The 18,690-nt window shown below is 41.0% G+C and overlaps 1 long non-coding RNA gene and 1 pseudogene across 1 annotated transcript in view; one reads left to right on the top strand and one right to left on the bottom strand.

The window, feature by feature from the left end:
- Positions 1 to 3,601, top strand: part of LOC142664485 (uncharacterized) — an 85,476-nt gene extending 81,875 nt beyond the window's left edge. The window contains exons 2-3 of the long non-coding RNA XR_012851291.1: positions 1,339 to 1,383; positions 3,537 to 3,601. This is a non-coding gene — a long non-coding RNA (uncharacterized LOC142664485). The remainder of the gene's footprint in view (positions 1 to 1,338; positions 1,384 to 3,536) is intronic.
- Positions 1,535 to 9,326, bottom strand: LOC142665166 (uncharacterized; annotated as a pseudogene).
- Between the last annotated feature and the right edge of the window lie 9,364 nt (positions 9,327 to 18,690).

The raw sequence follows: 18,690 nt of genomic DNA, 5'->3' as shown, positions 1-18,690 counted from the left end.
GTTGGACTGCTGTTTATTTTTTTAATACTACGGTGGGTGACGAATGGACATACAATTGAGCCAGTAAATACTGTGATATCTGAAAAATCGTGTGGGCATTTGACACCACATGTGGGTGTGATTTCAAGTGCCACCCCTGATTCTAATTCTAGGCCTTTAAGGTAATGATAAATAAACTCATCACATTTCCTTTTGTGAAAAAAAATCTGTGAACTTTCATTTTATTCAATTGCAAAGTTCATTTGTTAGTTTTTTTTTTGTTCAATTCCATAATTTTCATCTGTTTAGACTGTTTTAATTAAAGTCAAATATAAAAATGTCCATATAGGTTCAAAACAAAAAGTTTACATTGTCCTTACGGTCAGTCTGGATTCTCCTGCAGTGTGGGTGGATTTATAAATACAGTAATAAGAAGCGAGGTTCATGGCGACAGTTCAGATTCTTTGCTTTTTAAAGGAACAGTGTCATCACAAATTATTTTTTTATATGTTAAAGATGTTAGTGCTTTATTAAAAACGTTTGTATTCATTTGTGTGTTTGTGTTTTACTTTTTCTTATTTTTACACTTTTTCTTCCCTATGGGGGCTGCCATTTTTTGTTCCATTTCTGTGTGTGTCGATTAACGACACATACAGACATGGAATACGGCAGCCACAGTCCCATAGGGACTGTGAACGGCTCCCGTCCCATTGACTGCAGTGTACGGCGTCTGTGTGGGAGCTGCGCATGCGCCGCTCCCACACAGTCCAATTCGAAATTGGCGCCGTCCGGCGCCATTTTCCTGTGGACCGGAAGTCGCGGCCGGACAGTAATATTACTACTTCCGGTCGCGGCTTCCGGATTTGTGCACTTGGACCAGCGGCAGCAAACGGAGCGGACGGGCCGGAGGGAGCCGCGGCGGCAGGAGCAGGTAAGAGATTTCAATGTATGTTCGTGTTTGTGTGTGTTTACTACTGTATGTAAACCTACTACACTGTGTATTAGCTCAAAAAATGGCGACACACAGTGTAGGAGGTTACACCGTTCAAACCCCTCGTTTATCCCGGCACTAGCCAGGATAAAGGAGGGGGGGATGCTGAGAGCTCACTAGAGCGAGAGCTTTTTACCCAATTTTGCAAAGCTGCAATTTTGGGGACAGCTCCATCTAGTGACCAAAAATGGGTAGTATTATAAATTAGAATTAATTTATAATATTTCCTGACTCGTGAAAAAAATAAAAAAAATTTGAACAATGTTTAATCACCCACACACTAAATGTTTAATTTTAAAAAAAAAAACATGTTTTTCTGGCAACACATTCCCTTTAAGTAAACAAGGCTCTTCTTTTTGTCCTTATAGCCACAATACTTTTCCTTCATGGATCCCGGCCATAGTTGACCTCAGGTAAATATAATTTGAGTTTTTGGCAGATTCAGGCTTATTTTACCCGAAAAAATGAACAAACACTCTTATTGGCTGTTTAATGTCTATGAATAACCTGATATGTTTAAAATCTTCTTTTGCTCTTATAGCATTTCCCACATTCTTAACGAGATTATGGTTTATTCTCTATGTGAATTCTCTGAGGAGTTCCAAAATTTGATTTCTTTGTAAAACATCTTCCACATGTAGAACATCAAAATGACTTCTCCCCTGTGTGGACTCTCTGATGAGCCCTAAGATTGCCTTTAGTAGTACAACATTTCCCACATTCTGAACATGAATATAGTTTCTCTCCTGTGTGAATTCTCTGATGAATCCTGAGCTTATGTTTAGTAATGAAACATTTCCCACATTCTGAACATAAATACGGCTTCTCCCCTGTGTGACGTCTTTGATGAATCCGAAGTGCAGATTTAGTAATAAAACATTTCCCACATTCTGAACATGAATACGGCTTCACCCCTGTGTGAATTCTCTCATGTATAACAAGATATGATTTTCGTTTAAAACATTTCCCACATTCTGAACATGAATACGGCTTCTCTCCAGTGTGAATTCTCTCATGTCTAACAAAATCTGATTTATTTGTAAAACATTTCCCACATTCTAAACATGAGTATTGTTTCTCTCCAGTGTGAATTCTCTCATGTCTAACAAGATTTGATTTAATTCTAAAACATTTCCCACATTCTGAACATGAATATGGCTTCACTCCTATGTGAATTCTCTCATGGTTAACAAGATGTGAGATCGTTGAAAAACATTCTCCACATTTTGAACATAAATACGGCTTCTCCCCTGTGTGACATCTCTGATGAATCCTAAGTGCAGCTTTAGTAATAAAACATTTCCCACATTCTGAACATGAATATGGCTTCTCTCCTGTGTGAATTCTTTCATGTATAAGAAGATGTGATTTATATGTAAAACATTTCCCACATTCTGAACATGAATACGGCTTCTCTCCAGTGTGAATTCTCTCATGTCTAACAAGATTTGATTTAAATGTAAAATATTTCCCACATTCTGAACATGAATATGGCTTCTCTCCTGTGTGAATTCTTTCATGTATAAGAAGATGTGATTTATATGTACAACATTTCCCACATTCTGAACATGAATATGGCTTCTCTCCAGTGTGAATTCTCTCATGTGTAACAAGATGTGAGATTGTCGAAAAACATTCTCCACATTTTGAACATGAATTTTTGCGCTTAAGACCTGAGATTTTTGCGAACTGTTTACCACATTGAAACCTTTTACCCCTATTCTGAGATGTACTTGTGGTAGCAATCTGTGATTGGTCAGTAGAAGGTTCCTCATGATTAGGAGAATTATATGATAGATCTGTACAATGAAGCCCTGGATGTACATTAAGGGTAATTAAGTTTTCTCCTGAAGACTGCTGCATGATATCTTCATCTTCTACTTTATACCAGTTCTTACTGGAATTTTCTGTTAGGATTAAAAATGTATTTTGTTTCAAAACAGAAAAGTTTACAAATTTATAACATTCATATTAGGCTGGAAACTCACATGCAGTGTTTTGAACCAGAGTTAGAAGTGGATTAAGCTGGAAGGAGAAGCTTAAGCCATGCATTGAGTCCACTCCTGTATTCAGGTCAAAAACTATAGTGTTATTTCGGCCTTATAGCGATTTGAATAATACATTAATAATAAATTCCAGGATACTGGTCCATACCCAGTCTTCCACTTTTATTACATAAAGCTTGACTTGCTAAATTTTTAATTTTTTTTGAAAAGCAGAATCTTCTCTGGCAATACCAACACATTTGGCCCTTCAATCAGGGGTGTTGCTGGGATCAGGGGTCCCGAGACATAAGTTTACCCACCCTCCCAAAAAAAAATTATTTTTTGCATACATATTGGAAATATATCTATAAGACTAAGGCCCCTATAGCTACACCACTGGATAGAATTAGATGCATTGTCTCAGCAGACTTTATCACAGACTTTATCACATATGATAGGCTTAGATACAGGACGCAGCTCGCTGATATTGCGGCTCCAGCGCTGGACCCATGGAAGGTAGGATAATAATTGCTTTAATGACTTGTTACAATTTTTTTCTGTGTGTTTGTGTTTTTTTACAGGTTCAGTTGTTGGACTACTTCGGATACGAGGACTACTTCAATGACGGTATTTTTTTTTTATTCCCAATAAAATGGTTAACGAAGATTGACCTTTTTTTTAATTTCAATAAAATATGTCCTTATATTTTTTTAAACTATTACTGCCACCTTAGTAATGGCCGCGCCCATAACCAAGGCAGGGCTTAATGTTAGCCAGTGAAAAGGCTAGCCCTAACCCCCATTATTACCACCACCAGGGGTGCCAGGAAGAGCTTGGTGCGGTCTAGTACCCGACCATCTGTAGTGGCGGTTGGGTACTGGGGTGGCTGCAGGCTGGTATTAGGCTGGGAAATCCCAAAAACAGTGTGTCTTCCCATTGCCTAGCCTGCTGTTGCTATATTGTAGCTGGCTGGTTATGAAATATAGGTGGACCCACAGTTTTTTCTAATTTAAAAAGATAATATGTCATAAGACAAAGAACAGATCTCAGGTTCAATTCACAGACCTGACAATGAGGTCTATATATTCGAATGGCTGCACAGTCGCCAGATCTCAGTTTTATAGAACATCTTTAGAACGTAGTGGAATAGACAGAGTAAGGTTATTAATGAGAATCTTCCAGTATTGTTGTATCATTCCATTAAGAATTCAGGATGTTCTAAGGGGAAAGAGGGTCCTATCAAGTACTAATAAGGTGGACCTAGAGAAGTGGCCTCATTCAAATTTTAACCATGTGATAATTTAATAGCAAGTTGTTGTTCTATTCCTCTGCCAATCTATATTTATTTGGTCTTCTTAATCTCAGAACATATAGGGCTCCGATATTGTGTAATAAAATAAGTGATATATTTAACTCTGATGGAGTCAGAGAGGTGTAGAGGGGAAAACTCTGCTGGACGTTTTAAAACGTCCTTGCAAAGATAGCTGTGAACCACGAGGACGTTTATAGTCTATGAACAGTTAGTAACTGGTTAAAAATAGGTGCTTCCTAATAATCATGGATCTATTTTTTTTAATCCAATATAAAAACCCAACATCTTTAAACCCACTTTGAAAACTTCTTAAAGACACAAAGTATACTAAATTTTTAGACGACTTCTCTGAATAATCTGTCATATGTGTGTACAGGAAGAATAACTATTTCTGGCCATTATACAGTGAAGGAAATAAGTATTTGATCCCTTGCTGATTTTGTAAGTTTGCCCACTGTCAAAGACATGAACAGTCTGGAATTTTTAGGATAGGTTAATTTTACCAGTGAGAGATAGATTATATATATATATATATATAAAAAAAAAAAAGAACATCACATTGTCAAAATTATATATATTTATTTGCATTGTGCACAGAGAAATAAGTATTTGATCCCCTACCAACGATTAAGAGTTCAGCCTCCTCCAGACCAGTTACATGCTCCAAATCAACTTGGTGCCTGCATTAAAGACAGCTTACATGGTCACCTGTATAAAAGACTCCTGTCCACAGACTCAATTAATCAGTCTGACTCTAACCTCTACAACATGGGCAAGACCAAAGAGCTTTCTAAGGATGTCAGGGACAAGATCATAGACCTGCACAAGGCTGGAATGGGCTACAAAACCATAAGTAAGACGCTGGGTGAGAAGGAGACAACTGTTGGTGCAATAGTAAGAAAATGGAAGACATACAAAATGACTGTCAATCGACATCGATCTGGGGCTCCATGCAAAATCTCACCTCGTGGGGTATCCTTGATCCGGAGGAAGGTGAGAGCTCAGCCGAAAACTACACGGGGGGAACTTGTTAATGATCTCAAGGCAGCTGGGACCACAGTCACCAAGAAAACCATTGGTAACACATTACGCCGTAATGGATTAAAATCCTACAGTGCCCGCAAGGTCCCCCTGGTCAAGAAGGCACATGTACAGGCACGTCTGAAGTTTGCAAATGAACATCTGGATGATTCTGAGAGTGATTGGGAGAAGGTGCTGTGGTCAGATGAGACTAAAATTGAGCTCTTTGGCATGAACTCAACTCGCCGTGTTTGGAGGAAGAGAAATGCTACCTATGACCCAAAGAACACCGTCCCCACTGTCAAGCATGGAGGTGGAAACATTATGTTTTGGGGGTGTTTCTCTGCTAAGAGCACAGGACTACTTCACCGCATCAATGGGAGAATGGATGGAGCCATGTACCGTCAAATCCTGAGTGACAACCTCCTTCCCTCCACGAGGACATTAAAAATGGCTCGTGGCTGGGTCTTCCAGCACGACAATGACGTGAAACATACAGCCAAGGCAACAAAGGAGTGGCTCAAAAAGAAGCACATTAAGGTCATGGAGTGGCCTAGCCAGTCTCCAGACCTTAATCCCATTGAAAACTTATGGAGGGAGCTGGAGATCCGAGTTGCCAAGCGACATCCTCGACATCTTAATGATTTACAGATGATCTGCAAAGAGGAGTGGGCCAAAATTCCATCTAACATGTGTGCAAACCTCATCATCAACTACAAAAAACGTCTGACTGCTGTGCTTACCAACAAGGGTTTTGCCACCAAGTATTAAGTCTTGTTTGCCAAAGGGATCAAATACTTATTTCTCTGTGCACAATGCAAATAAATATATATAATTTTGACAATGTGATTTTCTTTTTTTTTTTTATATATATAATCTATCTCTCACTGGTAAAATTAACCTATCCTAAAAATTCCAGACTGTTCATGTCTTTGACAGTGGGCAAACTTACAAAATCAGCAAGGGATCAAATACTTATTTCCTTCACTGTATGATTATATTAGCAGTTTTCCCTCTGCAGGCTCTCTCTCTAATTCTCAGTTTTCAATGAGCTATTGATTGGAGCCTAACTGCTATCATGTCTTCTATACACTGCGCACACAGACCAGAGAACCAGCCTGGTCTATTATCTCTCTGTAGCACACCCTTAGAAGCTGTAGCAGCATGGAACATATCATAAAGCAGTAAGAAGTGATGCGGAAAATCCAGCACCGGGGTGACATAACTCTTACCAGCAACCTATGTCTCCTCCCTACTCCCCATCCACTCTTCAAGGATTTCTATAAGCAACAGCGTCTGTGTCTTTGTGCTCCTGCTGCCCCCTATGACTTCTAGAAGCAAAAGCGTCTGTGTGTCTCTCACCTAGTGTCACTAACAAAATTTGCATAGATAAAAGTTAAATTTTAACAGTAAGTAAATTACAAATTTGATATATATCAGGTATAGTATTAGATTAGCATAAGTTGTTTGAAAAGTTTGTCTCCGTTTAAAGAAGATATGTTCCAAAAGAGTTATTTAGTGTACAGTAGTGAAGAGGACACTTCGATTTTAGCCGCCTGTTATGTCATGTATTACATTCTCAGGTTACATAAGCAATCAGCCACTTTGCAAGGTAGGGGGTAGACTACTCCAATAAGATTGATTAGTTAGAATTTGGATAGGACAAAGGAGTTTATTTCAATGAGACTAATGTGAACCATATGTTGATCATGAGAAGACCACTAGAGATTTACGAGCTGTGCATGCATGTATGTGTCCAATGGGATAAAGGTATTGATGTTAGCCACCCAATCGGTGTAAGGATTTCATGTACAACTCAAAGTGTAAATGTATTGATACAATAAATGTATTTTGTTGTTGGTGTTCCCGTATTAAAAACTAAGTATGTGCATGTTCTCTACGGTTTACTGCAGCGATTCCCAACCAGGGTGGCGCAACACTCCCCTACTTCACTGCCAAAAGAAGTGAAATCCCTCACGCTCTGGCCGGCGATTCTGCTCCTAGAGTGAGCCCGAGACGTCACTGTCCATATATAGACAGTGATGTCAGGGGCTCCTCCTGGAATGGAGTCCCCGGCCACAGCGTGGCCAATGCTCTGGCTGGGGATTAGACTCCTAGAGGGAGCTCCAATGGTGCTGTGTATAGGAAGGGGGGGGGGGGTAGCACCATCTACAGGGGGTGGCCCTATCTTCAAGGAGGGTGTGGCACTATCTACATTGGCACTATATACATGAGCATTGTGTGTGGCACTAGCTACATGGGAACTTTGGCACTATGTGGGGACTGTGGCACTATTTGAGGACTGCCACTAAAGGGGCGTTATACTGTATGGGTGCAGCTGTGGGGACATTATATTGTAAGGGGCATTATACTATAAGGGAGCAGCTATAGCGCATTATACTGTACGGGGCAGCTATATGGCATTATACTGTATTGGGGCAGCTATAGGGTCATTATACTGTATGGGGCAGCTATGGGGCATCATACTGTATGGGCGCAGCTATCGGGCATCATACTGTATGGGGGCAGCTATGGGGCCATTATACTGTATTGGGGCAGCTAATTTACATTTTTATTTGTGCCAGTGAGGAACTTTATAGTCGTGTCAAATTAGGTAATAAAATTCACAGGCAAAAATAACCTCATCCCGACATCTGTATATGTATGACGGAAGTGAAAGTATAGAGTGGGTTCACGGACTGAGGCCACTCTAAAAGCTGCATGTGTCAGTTGTATGTTACAGCCCTTTTTGCAGCACCCCAAGTATACCTATCTATACGTGTGGTGCCCGTACTCTGCTTGTTTTGTAGCCCGCACTTCACGGCAACAAACGGAATCGGAGATAACTCTGATCCCGCTCGTTTAACCCCTTAGATGCTGTGGTCAATAGCGACCGCAGCATCTAAGCCGTTAGAAAGAGGGGGGAGCACTTTACCCCCTCCCACACGATTGCAGGGTGCCAATGGTTGTCATGGCAGACTAGGGAGACTAAAAAATGAATAAAAGGAAACCACAGTTAACCTTTTAAAGAGAACCTGTCATCTGCCCAAAAAACTGCAGCTGACATCTGATTGCAGGCGCCTCACAGATTGACGCTTTTTATTTTTTTCTTCTAGCCCCAACCGCTGCGGAGATATCGGTGCCGTTACTTTTGGTGATCGATATGCAAATGAGGCCTTTGTCAAGTGGGTGGGTAACTTGATAAAGGGCAACCGCCCACTTGACAGTCAAAGACCTCATTTGCATATTAGACACTAGAACTAACGGACCCGATATCTCAGGAACGATGGGGGCTGCAGGAAAAAATAAAAAGCATCAGAATCTGTGAGGCACCTGCAATCTAACTGAGATGTCAACTGCATTGTGACGTGCCCATACGTCATGGTGCAGGAGGAGAATTATGGAGCGAGCTCACACACTGAGCCCACTCCATACGCTGCGGGTGTCAGCTGTGTATTACAGCTGACACGCGGGAATAACGGCCAGGAACAGCGATCGCTGAATACTTTATGTAACTATTTTAAACACAATTATAAAATAAAACTACAGCGCAGGAATTGGAAGGACGCCAGGAATAAGGGGAGGTATATGGCTAAAAAACAAAACCTCGACAGGTCCTCCTTCAGAAAACTTCCAATTCACTTTCTAAATTCATTATTGCTTACCTGTGGTGACACCTCCTGGAATTTCCTCCTCCACTTCACTCTTACACGGTTGATCGCCCCTCACCCGCTGCTCTTCTTCTTCATCCTCCACTTTAATATTAGTCAGATCTTCCCCCTGATGTCACATATGTAACAATTCAGTACAATACAGCAGAGAGTGCGAAGAATCTAACAGATCAACATAAGAAACCCCCAAAATCTATGACCCCATCTATGACCGCAGGACCAAAAAGCTCCACACCCCCCTATATAGATCTGGTATAGGGCTCAGCTTCATCTACCTGATGATTCTCTGGCACATTGTGATTTTCCTCTGGACAGTCCTGGGAATACAGAGGACTGGGACATCTCTCTGGTGGATTTCTCCTACTGGATCCATCTGTAGGAAACACACAGTGACTGAATACATGACTACTGTATATCTGTCTATATATCAGATACTTCTCTCTACACTTCTATGTTTACAGATCAGAGCCGAGATTACAATGTTGAGGTCCTCACTACCTGTGTCGATGATCCTGCACCTTGTACGTCACAGGCCTAAAGTAGACTGTGGCCTGCCAAGGCGAATGGCGGGACGGCAACGGCTCCCTGCTCCACCATAGTAATTAAAGAGGCTCTGTCACCACATTATAAGTGCCCTATCTCCTATATAAGGAGATCGGCGCTGTAATGTAGGTGAAAGTAATGGTTTTTATTTGGAAAAACAATCTATTTTAAACCACTTTATTAGCGATTTTTAACTTTATGCTAATGAGTTTCTTAATGCCCAAGTGGGCGTGTTTTTACTTTCGACCAAGTGGGCGTTGTACAGAGTGTATGACGCTGACCAATCAGTGACCAGTCAGCGTCACACACTCCTCTCCATTCATTTACACAGCATCGCGTCTGCAGCCACATACACAGATATTAACGTTAACCTAGTGTCCTGATAATGAATATACATGACCTCCAGCCTGGACGTCATGTGTATTCAGAATCCTGACACTTCTGAATCTTTTCTGTGAGGTTTCCAGCAAGGGAAACAAAATCTCGTTTACCTCGTAATCTCACGAGATTACGCGTGGCTTGCTGGAATCTCACAGAAAAGATTCAGAAGTGTCAGGATTCTGAATACACATGACGTCCAGGCTGAAGGTCATGTATATTCATTATCAGGACACTTGGTTAACGTTAATATCTGTGTATGTGGCTGCAGACGCGATGCTGCTGTGTAAATGAATGGAGAGGAGTGTGTGACGCTGACTGGTCACTGATTGGTCAGCGTCATACACTCTGTACAACGCCCACTTGGTCGAAAGTAAAAACACGCCCACTTGGGCATTAAGAAACTCATTAGCATAAAGTTAAAATTCACTAATAAAGTGGTTTAAAATAGATCGTTTTTCCAAATAAAAAGCATCACTGTCATCTACATTACAGCGCAGATCTCCTTATATAGGAGATAGGGCACTTATAATGTGGTGACAGAGCCTCTTTAACTGTATCTGCGTTCTGTGTATCCATGTTAATCACCTTTGATGTGATCAATATTATTGTGATCCTGTGTGTTAGAGCCACAGGACCCGCTATCAACCGATTCGTCAGGTCACTTCCCTTATGGGTTTGGCTGATAGCGAATGATCCAGCTTCTATGAATAGAGGAGACAGAACGGTTGCACCGTAAAAAAAATAGCCTTTTTACGGCGCTGCATCGGAATAAATAAACAGAGCAGGGAGCCGTTAAATCTCCCTGCTCTCGGCTACCAGATGTAGCTGAGGGCTGGGGGCATCCCTGCTCCAACATGTGAGATCAATATTAGTATCGATCTCACCCGTTTGACCCCTCAGATGTGGCGCTCATTAGCAAGCGCCGCATCGGAGTTGTTTTGGAGAGCGTGAGGGAGCTTCCTCTCTCTCCCGCCGACACCCGGCGATAAGATCGCCGAGTGTCTGTGTCTCCGATGGCAGCTGGGGGCCTAATAAAGGCCCCCAGGTCTGCCTGTGGTGAATGCCTGCTAGATCATGCCTCTGGCATGACCTAGCAGATGCCTGTCCGTTTTACATGGACAGGCATAATACACTGCAATACAGAAGTATTGCAGTGTATTATAAATGCAAACGGATAATCGCATAGTGAAGTCCCATAGTGGGACTAGTAAAAAAAATAAAAAGTGAAAAAAAACAACAAAACACTTTTTCCCCTTACAAACTGCTTTATTATTAAAAAAAACAAATAAAGTTAAAAAGTTACACATATTTGGTATGGCCGCATCCGTAACGACCCTGACTATAAAGTTATTACATAATTTAACCCGCACGGTGAATGTCGTAAAAAATAAAACAACATGAAAAAATTGCTGTTTTCCTTGAATCCAGCCTAAAAAAAATGTGATAAAAAGTGATCAAAAAGTCGCATCTACTCCAAAATGGTACCGATAAAAACTACAAGTCGTCCTGCAAAAAAAAAGCCCTCATACAACTGCATCGGCGGAACAATAAAAAAAAAAAAAAGATATGGCTCTTCAAATATGGAGACACAAAAACAAATAATTTTGAAAAAAAAAAAAGATTTTTCACTGTGTAAAAGTAGTAACACATACAAAAACGATACAAATTTGGTATCGTTACAATCGCAACAACCCGCTGAATAAAGTTAATGTTTTATAACGCACGGTAAACGGCGTAAATTTGGGACGCAAAAATGTGTGGCGAAATTGCAGTTTTTTTCTATTCCCCCCCCCCCCCAAAAAGTAAATCAATAAAATCTATGCACCCCAAAATGGTGCTATTAAAAATTACAACTTGTCCCGCAAAAAACAAGATCTTATACAGCTATGTCGACGCAAAAATAAAAAAGTTATAGCTCTATGAATGAGATGATGGAAAAACGTAAAAAATGGCTTGGTCATTAAGGCCTAAAATAGGCTGGTCATTAAGGGGTTAAAGACCGAACCATTTCTGACTTTAACCAATTACCGCCGCAGCCAGTTTTGACTTATTTAATAGAGAACCGTTTCTCAAATCTGACGTGTCACTTTAAGGGTATGTGCACACGGGGCGGAATAGCTGCAGATTTTCTGCAATGGATTTTATTGCGGGAAGTCTGCAGTATTACAGTATCAGAAATAACAAGGTGTATAAAAGAAGCTCCTTTCTGGGGCGCTCCTGTGCTGGTGCTCAGATAAATTTGCAGTCGGCTTTCAACGAATAGGAATTTCTTCACACATGTGTATAACAGCGAATACTAAAACAACGCGCTTCGCCCTCGTACTGAGGTCTTCATCAGGTATCGTATATAACATCACTTAAGATCTCATCCTAATAAATACCCCGGCTTCATTGCTTAAAGAGGCTCTGTCACCAGATTTTGCAACCCCTATCTGCTATTGCAGCAGATAGGCGCTGCAATGTAGATAAGAGTAACGTTTTTATTTTTAAAAAACAAGCATTTTTGGCCAAGTTATGACCATTTTTGTATTTATGCAAATGAGGCTTGCAAAAGTCCAAGTGGGCGTGTTTAAAGTAAAAGTCCAACTGGGCGTGTATTATGTGCGTACATCGGGGCGTTTTTACTACTTTTACTAGCTGGGTGTTCTGACGAGAAGTATCATCCACTTCTCTTCAGAACACCCAGCTTCTGGCAGTGCAGACACACAGCGTGTTCTCGAGAGATCACGCTGTGACGTCACTCACTTCCTGCCCCAGGTCCTGCATCGTGTCGGCCACATCGGCACCAGAGGCTACAGTTGATTCTGCAGCAGCATCAGCGTTTGCAGGTAAGTAGCTACATCGACTTACCTGCAAACGCTGATGCAGAATCAAATGTAGCCTCTGGTGCCGATGTGTCCTCGCTCGTCTGACACGATGCAGGACCTGTGAGTGACGTCACAGCGTGATCTGGCAGAAGCTGGGCGTTCTGAAGAGAAGTGGATGATACTTCTCATCAGAGCGCCCAGCTAGTAAAAGTAGTAAAAACGGCCCGATGTACGCACATAATACACGCCCAGTTGGACTTTTACTTTAAACACGCCCACTTGGACTTTTGCAAGCCTCATTTGCATAAATACGAAAATGGTCATAACTTGGCCAAAAATGCTCGTTTTTTAAAAATAAAAACGTTACTGTAATCTACATTGCAGCGCCTATCTGCTGCAATAGCAGATAGGGGTTGCAAAATCTGGTGACAGAGCCTCTTTAACACCCAATTCAAGTGTACAGATACAGATTGTGAACACAAACTTCCACAAAAATAAGTTTATTAACCCCTTCGCGCCATTTCACGTACAGTTACGTCATGGGATATGGCCTTTTCCCGCATCTCCACGTAACTGTACGTGAAAAATATGGAGCTGGCTCAGGAGCGGAGCCATCGACATCACAGCCGGGTGACAGCTGTATGTTACAGCTGGCACCCTGAGGTATCGGCCAGGAACGGAGCTACCCTCCGATTTGACCGATTAACCCCTCACATGCTGCGTTCAATAGATATCGCAGCATGTGAGGAGTATATAGCCAACGTGATCGCTGGGTTGCCGGTGGCTGCAAAGGTGATCGGAGGGCTAATACTTACCTCCCGGTCCGCCAGTAACGGAATCATCCTATGCCCTGTCGTCGGCGGGGCCCAGGAGGCTTCCGGTACCATCGGCAAGATGGCGCCGGCTCAGCTTCCGGCTCAGAAGCTAAGCCGGCGTCATCAGCAGTGGGTGTCCGCTGTATGTTACAGAGGACACCCCGATCTATCGGCTCCGATTCCTGCCATTAACCCCTTCAATGCAGCGATTCAATGCAATCACTGCATCAAAGGGGTTTGTATGAAATCCGCAGCCCTGCCATACGATGGCAAGGCTGGCGACTGTTACTATGGCAACAGGATGCCTAACAATGGCTTCCTATATGCCATTACGTTAGCCGATTAGGCCCCGCCCGGAGGCGGAGCCTGATCGGATTGCGGTCAGTGAACAACTGACAGTTCTAATACATTGCACTACATAGGTAGTGCAATGTATTAGAACATCAAACAAACAGTTGGACATTCAAGTCCCCTAGTGGGACTAAAGAAAAGTGTAAAAAAAAAAGTGTAAAAAAAGTACAAATAAAAGTTGTAAAAAATACAATAAAAGTTTCAAATAATAACACAAAACACAATCGCCCTTTTTCCCTTATCAAGTCATTTATTATTGAAAAAGATAATAAAGCCATACATATTTGGTATCGCTGCGACCGTAACGACCTGAACTATAAAAATATGATGTTATTTATTCCGCACAGTGAACGCCGTAAAAAAAGAACTAAAAAATACTGACATTATTGCTATTTTTTGGTCACTTTGTCTTCCAAAAATTGAAATAAAAAGTGATCAAAAAGTCGCATGTACCTAAAAATGGTACCTAGAAAAACTATAACTCGTCTCGCTAAAAACAAGCCCTCATACAGCTCCGTCAACGAAAAATGTAAAACCGTTATGCTCTCACAATTTGGCGACAGAAAAAATCCATTCTCTTTACAAAAGTTATTTTATTGTGCAAAAAGTTGTAAAACATAAAAAAGTGCTATAAATTAGGTATTACCGGAATCTGACTGACCCGCAGAATAAAGCGAACATGTAATTTATAATGTGTGGTGAACGCTGTATAAAAAGAACTAAAAAAATATGTCAGAATTGCAGTTTTTTGGTCACCTTGCCTCCCAAAAAAAAAAGGATAACAAGTGATCAAAAAGTCACATTTACCCCAAAATGGTACCAATAAAAACTACTGCTCGACCAACAAAAAAAAACAGCCCTCATACCACTAAGTCTATGAAAAAATTAAATTAGTTAAGGCCCCAATAAGCCAGGAAATAAAAATATGCAGTTGTGCCAGCCCGAGGGGAAGGTTTCTTCTGTTTCAAGTGGCGAATTATCAAGGCCCCTAAAATTAGGGAACCAGGAAGGGGAGGGCCCAAACATATCTGCTGGAAGGGAGGGTGCCCGTATTATACCAGGACAACACTTTCCCAGCAAAATTCCCCAAACTTCAAAGGTGCAGAGTGTGGACCAAAAGGGGAATAAGTAAAGACCATTTATTAGTGCGTCACCGGCCTGTGCAGAAAGGATTGTGTCACAGCATAACACACAGCTATGGATTATTGTATTGTTTTTTTTTACCCCACTATACCACCTGACTATGCCCCTTATATACTCCGCCCGCCTTACATGTACCCCCACATTATAAACGGAAACACCAGTAAGACTCCAAACAAAACTACTACAAGCAAAGTCCACGCTCCAAAAGCCAAATGGCGCTACCTCCCTTCTGAACCCTACAGTGTGCCCAAACAGCAGTTTACTTCCACATATATGGCATCGCCATACCCAGGAGAACCCTTTTAACAATTTTTGGGGTGTGTCTCCAGTGGCACAAGCTGGGCGCCACATATTGGCATATCTATTGAAAAAACATTTTCACTCTGGCAGAAATTGGTGTGCACTCGATGTTGCAATCACCTGTGGGGTTAATACTGTCACTACACCCCTTGGTGAATACCTTGAGGGGTGTAGTTTCCAAAATGGGGTCACTTCTGGGGGGTTTCCACTGTTTTGGTCCCACAGGGACTTTGCAAATGCGACATAGCGACCAGAAACCAATCCAGCAAAATCTGTACTCCAAAAGCCAAATGGCGTTCCTTCCTTTCTGAGCCCTACTCTGTGCCCAAACAGCAGTTTATGACCACATATGTGGTATTGCCGTACACAGGAGAAGTTGCTTTACAAGTGTTGGGGTGCTTTTTTTCATTTATTTGTTGAGAATATGAAACAATTTCAGCTAAAACTACGTCTTATTGAAGAAAAATGATTTTTTATTTTCACTGCCCAATTCTAATAAAATCTATGAAACACCTGTGGGGTCAAAATGCTCACTACACCCCTAGATGAATTCCGCAAGGGGTTTAGTTTTGTGAATGGAGTCACTTTTGGGTAGTTTCCACTGTACTGGTACCTTAGGGGCTTTGCAAAAGTGACATGGTGTCAAGAAACCAATCCATCAAAATCTGTGCTCCAAAAGCCAAATGGCGCTCCTTCTCTTCTGATCCTTGCCGTATGCCCAAACAGCAGTTTATGACCACAAATGGGGTATTGCCGTACTCCAGAGAAGTTGCTTTACAAATGTTGGGGTTCTTTTATTCCTTTATTTGTTGAGAAAATGAACAATTTTGAGCTAAAGCTACGGCTTATTGGAAAAAAAGGCCCACTTCTAATAAAATCTATGAAACCCCTGTGGGTTCAAAATGCTCACTACACCCCTAGATGGATTCTTCAAGGGGTGTAGTTTCCTAAATGGAGTCACTTTTTTGGTGTTTTCACTGTTTTGGTCCCTTAGGGGCTTTGCAAATGCGACGTGTGTTTCGCAAACCATTCCTGCTAAATTTGAGCTCCAAAAGCCAAATGGCACTCTTTCCCGTCTAAGCCCTGCCGTGTGTCCAAACAGCCGTTTATTACCATATGTGGGGTAGTGTTTTACTCGGGAGAAATTGCTTTACAAAAGTAGTGGTGCATTTTCTCCTTTTAGTCCTTGTGGAAATTAGAAAAAATTCGCTAAACCTACATTTTCTTTGAAAAAATGTAGATTTTCATTTTCACGTCCTACTTCCAATAATTTCTTCAAAAAAGCTGCGGGGTCAAAATGCTCACTATACCCCTAGATAATTTCCTCAAGGGGTATAGTTTCCAAAATGGGGTCACGACATGGAGGCAAGAGCCTTTCAGACCCAACATGGAGCCTAAAATATTTTCTAATAAAAAGGAGCCCCCAAAATCCTCTAGGTGTTCCTTTGTTTCTGAGGCCTGTGCTTCAGTCAATAAGTGCACTAGGGCCACATGTGGGGTATTTCTAAAAAGTGCAGGATCTGGGCAATAGATATTGAGTTGCGTTTCTCTGGTAAAACTTTCTGTGTTACAAAAAAAATAGATGAAAAATGAATTTCTGCAACAAAAAAAAAAAAGAAATTCGAAAATTTCACATCTACTTTGCCTTAATTCCTGTGAAATATCTAAAGGGTTAACAAACTTTTTAAATGCTGTTTTGAATACTTTGAGGGGTGACGTTTTTAAAATGGGGTGACTTATCGAGGGTTTCTAATATAGAAGGCCCTAAAATCCACTTCACAACTGAACTGGCCCTTGTAAAAATAGCCTTTTGAAATTTTCTTGAAAATGTGAGAAATTGCTGCTAAAGTTCTAAGCCTTGTGATGTCATAGAAAAATAAAAGGATGTTCAAAAAACGATGCCAATCTAAAGTAGACATATGGGGATGTTAATTAGCAACAATTTTGTGTGGTATTACTATCTGACTTACAAGCAGATACATATAAATTTCGAAAAATGCTAATTTTTTAAATTTTTCGCTAAATTTTGGTGTTTTTCACAATTAAATACTTAATGTATCGAGCAAATTTTGCCAGTAACATAAAGTCCAATGTGTCACGAGAAAACAATCTCAGAATCGCTTGGATAGGTAAAAGCATTCCGGAGTTATTACAACATAAAGTGACACGTCAGATTTGAAAAAATAAGCTGTGTCCTTAAAGGGTTAAAAGAAACTTAAAGAGGCTCTGTCACCAGATTCTCAAATCCCTATCTCCTATTGCATGTGATCGGCGCTGCAATGTAGAGAACAGTAACGTTTTTTGTTTTTTTTAAAACTTTCATTTTTGGCCAAGTTATGAGCTATTTTATATATATGCAAATGAGGTTTGAAATGGACAACTGGGCGTTTTTTTTTCGTTATGTCCAACTGGGCGTGTATTGTGTTTTTAACTGGGCGTGTTTACGTGTATGACGCTGACCAATCAGTGACCAGTCAGCGTCATACACTCCTCTCCATTGATTTACACAGCAGCGATGTGCAGCCACATAAACAGAGATTAACGTTACTGCAGTGTCCTGATAATGAATACACATGACCTCCAGCCTGGACGTCATGTGTATTCAGAATCCTGACACTTCTGACTCTTTTCTCTGAGATTTCCAGCAAAATCTCGTTTACCTCCGTAATCTCGCGAGATTTCGTTACCCTTGATGGAATCTCACAGAAAAGATTCAGAAGTGTCAGGATTCTGAATACACGAAGTCCAGGCTGGATCATCATGTGTATTCATTATCAGGGCACTTGATTAACGTTAATCTCTGTGTATGTGGCTGCACATCGCTGCTGTGTAAATGAATGGAGAGGAGTGTATGACGCTGACTGGTCACTGATTGGTCAGCGTCATACACGTAAACACGCCCAGTTAAAAACACAATACACGCCCAGTTGGACATAACGAAAAAAAAAACGCCCAGTTGTCCATTTCAAACCTCATTTGCATAAATATAAAATAGCTCATAACTTGGCCAAAAATGAACGTTTTTAAAAAAAACAAAAAACGTTACGGTTATCTACATTGCAGCGCCGATCACATGCAATTGGAGAGAGGGATTTCAGAATCTGGTGACAGCCTCTTTAATGAATATTTCCTTTTTATCATCAAGACAGAAATATTAAATAAAATGAAAAAATTCAATACAATTGAAATTTTAAAAACCCTCCCACAATGAACTTTTACCCCTTACACTTGAATTGGGTGTTTATTAGGATGGGATTTTAGTGATGTTTTCTGCCTGATGAAGACCTCAGTACGAGGCTGAAGCGCGTTGTATTAGGATTCGCTTGTGTGAATAAATTCCTATTCTTTGAAAGCCGACTGCAAATTTATCTGAGCACCAGCACAGGTGCGCC

The sequence above is a fragment of the Rhinoderma darwinii genome, chromosome 1, assembly GCF_050947455.1.
Source record: "Rhinoderma darwinii isolate aRhiDar2 chromosome 1, aRhiDar2.hap1, whole genome shotgun sequence".
NCBI lineage: Eukaryota > Metazoa > Chordata > Amphibia > Anura > Rhinodermatidae > Rhinoderma > Rhinoderma darwinii.
Note: the sequence above shows the minus strand (reverse complement) of the source record. Positions and strands in the feature narration are given on the sequence as shown.